This window comes from Lepidochelys olivacea (genome assembly GCF_965140295.1).
Source record: "Lepidochelys olivacea isolate rLepOli2 genome assembly, chromosome: 6".
Lineage (NCBI taxonomy): Eukaryota > Metazoa > Chordata > Testudines > Cheloniidae > Lepidochelys > Lepidochelys olivacea.
This window is the reverse complement of record NC_140416.1, coordinates 44,986,034-44,994,700: the sequence shown is the minus strand read 5'-3', so window position 1 is coordinate 44,994,700 and position 8,667 is coordinate 44,986,034. Positions and strand designations below refer to the sequence as shown.

At 40.3% G+C, this 8,667-nt stretch overlaps 1 long non-coding RNA gene across 1 annotated transcript in view; it reads right to left on the bottom strand.

Annotated features, from left to right (window-relative positions):
* Window positions 1-5,715: 5,715 nt before the first annotated feature.
* The window catches only part of LOC311521849, a 32,722-nt gene continuing 29,770 nt past the window's right edge, over window positions 5,716-8,667 (bottom strand). The window contains exon 3 of the long non-coding RNA XR_014711982.1: window positions 5,716-5,804. This is a non-coding gene — a long non-coding RNA (uncharacterized lncRNA). The remainder of the gene's footprint in view (window positions 5,805-8,667) is intronic.

The window sequence follows — 8,667 nt, the reverse complement described above, 5'->3', positions numbered from 1 at the left end:
ATTACAGGATGTCCTATGTTTTGGCTAATAATAAAACAGTGAGTTTTTGAGATTCTTTAGGCAAAAATTCTGTATTATTTAGAAATCTGGAAAGCTGCTTCTATATGTATCATCACTTGCTATTTCAGAATTGTGAGGGGGAGCAGACTTATTTAAATCTTTCCCCCAAACATGTTTAAATTTGGTATAAAAGCGAATAAGTGAGCCAGCTGCCTGCACAGAATTTTTTGCAGTTATTTCAGGTAATGTAGCTAAGGCTTCTCCAGTAATAAAGCTGCTGAATCAGTACATTTAAAAACTCACCAAATGTTTCTTATTTCTATACGGTTAACTGATAAGACCCTATTCAAGGGTTACACCCTTCCGTATTTACAATGTTAATGCAAATATAGTTACAAGAAGCAATTACTGTTAACATTTATGGAGTATATAATAGGATATCAGAGTTTTCTTTTAGCATGTTTAATTTAATTAAAGTTAATTTTGTCTGTGTGCATATCTAGTGCTTTTGAAAGGTGACAGCCCTGGAAACTGAAGATTGAAGTCCTCAGTGTAGGTACAGGATAGCCAGCAGCAGTGCAAGCTTCCCCGTCAGAACTCCCTCTCCACCCTTGTATCTCTTCTTGCACCTGAACCTTGACTGCTTTCGGGAGTGAGAGAGTAATTCAGTCTCCATTTTCCACAAAGTTGCCATTTATAATGCTTCTTATGGTGGAGATATGAAATCACTTAGCCAGTACCACTTGGATATTTTCCATCTTTTGCTGTCTTGGACTCAAAAAAGAAAAGGCAGGGTGTGGCTTTCTTTATGGGAATTCATCATATTCTGATGACGTTATGGTGATGAGTGCTTTAAAATATACAAGCATGGAAAAGTCCTAGAGCAATAATAGGGATGAGCATCAATACAATACCATAGAAATAACTGCACAAATCTCTGGAACTGAATGATCGATTTTATTTCTAGAATGTTTTAAACCTCCTGTAGAATGTAATACAGAGCTATAGCTCTGCTGTAGAACTCTATATGTTGGTTAAAAAATGCTATAGAAAGGTGACCATTCATTGGGCTTTTCTGGAATAAAATGATGAGCCAAACACTCAGTGGCATATAAAAGCATTTAAATTTTTATTTTGGAACATGTCTGAGATGAAATAATAAACGACATCTGATTTTGGTGTTTAGTTGTAAACAGTCATAGTACCAGTCCCCCATTTTGTCTCTCTTTCTTCTAGTCTCATAGATTGTTTTAAGCCAAAGCCAGAATAACTTCTTAACACCACTGTTTCCATGCTCCCTCTGCCTTGTATGTTCTCCTTTCAGCTTCTAAAGTAAGCTCTTCTTTACCTGTTTGATAACTTACATTTGAACATTTTTATTGCATGACTTCTGAAAACCGTGCATAACTCAGCAGTGAGTAAATTTCTACTAATAGTAATTTGGACACATATTACAGCTCTTTGATCAGCAATAACAAAACTGAACATTCTGTGTTAATCAGCTCAGCATGGTCATTATTTAACCTGCAGACAATGTGTGGCAGCAAAGTTTAAATTTTCAACCTTGAAAAGACAACTAGCTTTGCTAACCAACCCCACCGAAAGCAGGCAGAGATCATAGAATCACAGAATATCAGGGTTGGAAGAGACATCAGGAGGTCATCTAGTCCAACCCCCTGCTCAAAGCAGGACCAATTCCCAACTAAATCATCCCAGCCAGGGCTTTGTCAAGCCTGACCTTAAAAACCTCTAAGGAAGGAGATTCCACCACCTCCCTAGGTAATGCATTCCAGTGCTTCACCACCCTCCTAGTGAAAAAGTTTTTCCTAATATCCAACCTAAACCTCCCCCCACTGCAATTTGTGACCATTACTCCTTGATCTGTCATCTGCTACCACTGAAAATAGTCTAGATCCATCCTCTTTGGAACCCCCTTTCAGGTAGTTGAAAGCAGCTATCAAATCCCCCCTCATTCTTCTCTTCTGCAGACTAAACAATCCCAGTTCCCTCAGCCTCTCCTCATAAATCATGTATTCCAGGCCCCTAATCATTTTTGTTGCCCTCTGCTGGACGCTTTCCAATTTTTCCACATCCTTCTTGTAGTGTGGGGCCCAAAACTGGACACAGTACTCCAGATTAGGTCTCACCAGTGTCAAATAGAAGGGAACGATCAAGTCCCTTGATCTGGTGGCAATGCTTCTACTTATACAGCCCAAAATGCCCTTAGCCTTCTTGGCAACAAGGGCACACTGTTGACTCATATCCAGCTTCTCGTCCACTGTAACCCCTAGGTCCTTTTCCACAGAACTGCTGCCGAGCCATTCGGTCCCTAGTCTGTAGCGGTGCATGGGATTCTTCCGTCCTAAGTGCAGAACTCTGCACTTGTCCTTGTTGAACCTCATCAGATTTCTTTTGGCCCAATCCTCTAATTTGTCTAGGGCCCTCTGTATCCTATCCCTACCCTCCAGCGTATCTACCACTCCTCCCAGTTTAGTGTCATTGGCAGACTTGCTGAGGGTGCAGTCCATGCCATCCTCCAGATCATTATTGAAGATATTGCACAAAACCGGCCCCAGGCCCAACCCTTGGGGCACTCCCCTTGATACTGGCTGCCAACTAAACATGGAGCCATTGATCACTACCCATTGAGACTGACAATCTAGCCAGCTTTCTTATCCACCTTATAGTCCATTCATCCAGCCCATACTACTTTAACTTGCTGGCAAGAATACTTTGGGAGACTGTATCAAAAGCTTTGCTAAAGTCAAGGAATAACATGTCCACTGCTTTCCCCTCATCCACAGAGCCAGTTATCTCATCATAGAAGGCAATTAGATTAGTCAGGCATGACTTGCCCTTGGTGAATCCATGCTGACTGTTCCTGATCACTTTCCTCTCCTCTACTCTAAGTGTTTCAGAATTGATTCCTTGAGGACCTGATCCATGATTTTTCCAGGGACTGAGGAGAGGCTGACTGGCCTGTAGTTCCCTGGATCCTCCTTCTTCCCTTTTTTAAAGATGGGCACTATGTTAGCCTTTTTCCAGTCGTCTGGGATCTCCCCCAATTGCTATGAGTTTTCAAAGATAATGGCCAATGGCTCTGCAATCACATCCACCAACTCCTTTAGCACTCTCGGATGCAGTGCATCCGGCCCCATGGACTTGTGCTCTTCCAGCTTTTCTAAATAGTCCTGAACCACTTCTTTCTCCACAGAGGGCTGGTCACCTCCTCCCCATGCTGTGCTGCCCAGTGCAATAATCTGGGAGCTGACCTTGTTCATGAAGACAGAGGCAAAAAAATCATTGAGTACATTAGCTTTTTCTACATCCTCTGTCACTAGGTTGCCTCCCTCGTTCAGTAAGGGGCCCACACTTTCCTTGATTTTCTTCTTGTTGCTCACATACCTGAAGAAACCCTTGTTACTCTTAACATCTCTTGCTAGCTGCAACTCCAAGTGTGATTTGACCTTCCTGATTTCACTCCTGCATGCCTGAGCAATATTTTTATACTCCTTCCTGGTCATTTGTCCAATCTTCCACTTCTTGTAAGCTTCTTTTTTGTGTTTAAGATCAGCAAGGATTTCACTGTTAAGCCAAGCTGGTCACCTGCCATATTTACTATTCTTTCTACACATCGGGATGGTTTGTTCCTGTAACCTCAATAAGGATTCTTTAAAATACAGCCAGCTCTCCTGAACTCTTTTCCAAGCTGTAGCTCACGAGAGCTTATGCGCTAATAAATTTGTTAGTCTCTAAGGTGCCACAAGTACTCCTTTTCTTTTCCCCCCTCATGTTATTCTCCCAGGGGATCCTGCCCATCAGTTTCCTGAGGGAGTCAAAGTCTGCTTTTCTGAAGTCCAGGGTCCATATTCTGCTGCTCTCCTTTCTTTCTTGTGTCATGATCCTGAACTGACCATCTCATGGTCATTGCCTCCGAGGTTCCTCTCCACTTTTGCTTCCCCTACTAATTCTTCCCAGTTTGTGAGCAGCAGATCACAAAGAGCTCTGCCACTAGTTGGTTCCTCCAGCACTTGCACCAGGAAATTGTCCACTACACTTTCCAAAAACTTCTTGGATTGTCTGTCCAATCCAAGAGGCTCTTTGAAGACTGGAAACAACAAAGTTAATCTTTTAACAGGAAACAAATCAATAAATCTGACCTTATTGTTGAAGCCACAAGTAAGGAAAAAATCCAGGCTGCATCTTAAGTTATGGACAAGGACTGCGTAGTGTAAATCAGGAGGGAGGTTGCAAAGAAGGCTTTAAAATACCTTTAAACGCCCCCAGTAGTGGTCACCTGTGTGCCAGGCTGGAGACCAGTTGAGATAAAACAGGAGACTGACAGGGCAATAGAGCTCCAGCTATGCCTTTCTACACTCCAAGCTAGCTCGGGTACCAGAGCAGTGAAGCCACAGCATCATGCGCTTCAGCATGGGCTAGCCCTGTGGATAATTACCTGGGGTTAGAGAGGAAGTTCAGAGAAGGCTCTCTCTAAAGCACACAGTGCCGCAGTTTCACTGCTTCAGTACACAAGGTAGCTAGATTAAAGGTAGCTTCAATATGTCTACTAGCCATTCCTTTACACAGTATGGAGTATAGCAATACCTTAACACAGCTCTGTGCTTACTGGACATTCTCAAATGCACAAATGAAACTACGTGCCCAACTCACATTGACTTTGCCTTTGAAAATCTCCCCTACCAACATTTCCATCATACTCACTTCAGACAGTCACAAAGAGCTTCATGTGCAGAGATGTCATCATTCGGACACATTTTATTTGATCAAATCTGAATGATGACACCAAGCAAAACTATGAATTTGCCAGTATGATCCGAAAGACTGTAACATGTAACTGTATCCATGTGTTTGAATTCTAATTTCTATATGATGCCTACTTGAATTTCTAAATTTGTCCACTTCAGCCTCCATAAACTGTATTCTTCAAAAGCAACAAGAGGTTATTAGCTTGAATATTTGTAATTTACATATTAACTGAAACTGCTTCAAGAAAGCCATGACCTATACCTGTGCCACAAACCAAATGGAAGATTAATTGCATAATATGCAAATGATATTGTTTTGTTTCATTTCAAGGGTGGAGGTTTCCCCAAGTTCTCTGTAAACAGAGCAGATTGGACATGCCTCTTATAAACGCAGATATATCAACAGATTAGAGAAGGAAGCTTTGCTAATCAAATGTCAATATATGTTTTGCAACAGAAAAGGAAGCAGTTATCGTTATGCTCTGTCCTAGTTGCAAAAGAAAAGGATGTTTAATTAGTCTATTAATACACACTTTAACCCACTGCTAAATGAAGTGACACCTGGCTTTAACCTTTTTTTTTTTTTTAATAGTATTAGGCCTTGATCCTGCAAACACTTGTGCAGCTGCTTGGCCTTAAGCACATGAGTTATCAACCTTGACAAGACTATTAGAAGAACAAGAAACACTGACACGTGAGGAACTAGGTATAACAGAGAATTATTCTGAAACTTAAAGTTTACAGGGGCCTTTTGTAATATCGACATAAGGGTTGCGTGAACTAGCAATTCTTTTACTTTCTATTGTCTTTCTGTTCTGTAGATTGCCAGTAAATAGTACTTTTGACTAATCTCCATCATTGAACAGGACATTGGGTATTATATCTGGGAGGGTTATGTGCCTGTTCTTTCAAGGAAATCAAACTGTGCCCTCCCAAAGGAGATACATACCTTCATTGTTCTGTACCAGTCAAAGACATGACAATGGCTACAGCTCCTCCAAAGAAATGCTCCAGCACTGCAGGGCTGATAGGTGGCACCTGTGAACACAGCATAGCTGTATCAGCTGAGAGCACAAGACATATTTCGATTTAGAACAATGACAGTCATTAAAGTTCCCAAACAAAATGTGTACTTTTGGGTGGGGGGAGAAGAGAGGGGCTGTGCAGGAATGTGTTTTATGAGTAGATGTCATATCTTAAACGTAGTATGATTAGAGCACAGGACCAGGAATTCTTCATTCCTGGCTCTGTCAAACCCTTGGCAAGTCATTTCAACTTATTTGTGCCTCCTTTTACCCATATGTAAGAAGCTGGTATTAATAATACTTACAGGGTTGTTATGAGGATTAATTCAGTAATATTTGAAAAGCATCTTGTCATCCTCAGATGAGTACTGTTACAAATGTGCAAACTATTGCTATTATTAAAGGGTGCATAGATAAAAATGAAATAAAACTGTACTTAAAAATAATCCAAAACCAGGAACACCCTTGAATTTCCTGGGTTGAATAAACAAATGTCTGACACTAACAGCCAAATGGAGAGCTTTATTTGTGTTCATATCCCAAAGCAACTTCCTAATCTACACTATTGTGGCAAAAAAGAAATACACAAACAATACCATTAGAATATCATGATAATTCCTAAATATAGGATTAGATTTTAGGACCACCCGATTCATTCCTCCAGACTGTACTTTGTCACCAGAAACTTTGAGTAGTTTGCAGTGTTAGAAAGGGTGTTAATATCAGTTAATTCTCTCCCTCCTCCAGAACAAGCAAATTCAATCCTCTGTGCACTGAGACTTCCAGGACATTAAGGTAGTTATCAACATCCATTGCAAACCATTGTAAGTAATCAACACAACTATTGCAAATTACTGCTACTAATTAGCAGGTCATGTTCTCATTAGAAGAGCTAATTTATTTGGTCTGACTGCATACAAACTGGTACAGTAGCTTCAGTAATTCTACATTTATATCTGGAATGCAAACATGTACAATATATTGTAGCACCCAAATTACTTAAAACACATGCATGTCATTTTGTGTATGGTTAATCTTTATTCCCCTTGAAGTTACCTTACTGCTGGTAATGTAGTCAGAACCCAGAGAAACTTTAAGCACTTTGGATCAGCTTGTAAGAGAATGGGACATCTTTCTTTGTGAATAGGGGGTCATATGGATTCCATGCATGAATATAGGATTTTCTTTTAAAGTCACAGAGCACTTTCAGCATTTACTGGCTGGTGCTGCTGGTCACATTCCATTTGTGACTAGTACCCTAATGTGCACAGCCCTCCATTTAGAAGCTTATTTTCACCCCACATTAGCATTCTGTCTACATAAAATCAATCTCTTTATTAAACAAACTCACTCTGCGTATACTTTCAGTTTCTTTGCACTAAGCTGACTACAAAGTATAAATATGTTTAGGGCCTCAGAGCTGGCCTTGGAAGATTGTTCACAAAGACATGATTCATATCAGCTCCTGAACATTAACACTTTCCCTATGACTCATGCAGACAGCTAAACAATAAAACAGAGTGCTTATTGAGGTTTTGTTTAACGTGCATGAAGAACCTATTAATAATATTTTTCATTTTAATTGTTTAACAATCTCACTCCTATTATTAGCTGCAAAGAGGTGGTGTTTCCATTTCCATCCTGAAATGAATTCATGCTTCGATGACTGATATTAAGGTTACTTAATACCTAAAAAATAAAGAATGCACTATACTCTATATAAAGTACGGCACAAATATGGCTGATACACTGATGTGAATTCTCTGATAAAACAAGAGAGGCAAGACAATTGCCTTCTTTAGAACATCATGCAAGGCTCACCTACAACAGAGCCAGCAACAAGAGGCCTGTTCTCATATAGTTATATTTTCCCCAAAGAGATTATCTGAAAGATGAAGCAGAGAATATGGCCTCTCTCATACAATGGAGTCTTTTAGCTCTTATATTTGGTCCCTAGATACTATGGTGTCCAGTACACTAAACATGGATAGAATGAGGGAGGGATAAAATAAGAGAGTTGTATCTTAGAACTTTCTATGCTGCCCACCACCACAGTATCAAAGCAGATAAATCCTTACTAATGATCAGTAAATCTGAAATAGATGAGAGTTTAGGTTCAATCAGATAAGCGACCACAAGTTGGAGGCTTCTTATCTGAACTGTTTGAACTTTGAGCACTCACAACTCCTGACCATTAACTGTTTTAGAGGAGTCATCATTATCTACCTACCTACCTACCTAGACAATATTTCATTTACAACCTGGAAAACTATTAAGGGCCTTTGGGAGCATGACTGCCAAGGACTTAGGTACCAGGTAATGCAACACACATTCAAATGCATGCTTTTTTACTGCACTTTTCACTATCATGGCACTATTTTTAAGGTAGCACCACAACCCAGAGGGCATCCCATTTATATCCCTGTCTTTAACGTTCCAGGTCACAGTCATCTTCTGGCTGTGAAGACCTGGATGCCTCTTTGTAGAGACCGTTCCCTTCCACATCACTATGTAATTGATCAGAGACCACTCAAGTTGTAACATGAGGCACTCCCCTATCTCAGGGCTGGCTCCACATCACTCCCAGACTCTCTTACCTCCAGGAGCTGGAATCGTTATGATCCCTTTTATGTGGATCCCAGAAATACCCAGAAACTACAGTATGAAATATATCTACATGTATCCTCAGGTTCAGAGTAACTCACTGGCTAGTATTTTATTATTTTATAAGCAGCTAAATCATACTGTTAAAAGGCATCCTAGCAATAAAGATTCAGGCCTACAACAGCACCAGATAAGGGACCATAGCTGGAACTAAGGCAAGCACTCCTAAAACCTATTCATTCTTTTTAATGAACACAGACTTAAAAGGACAC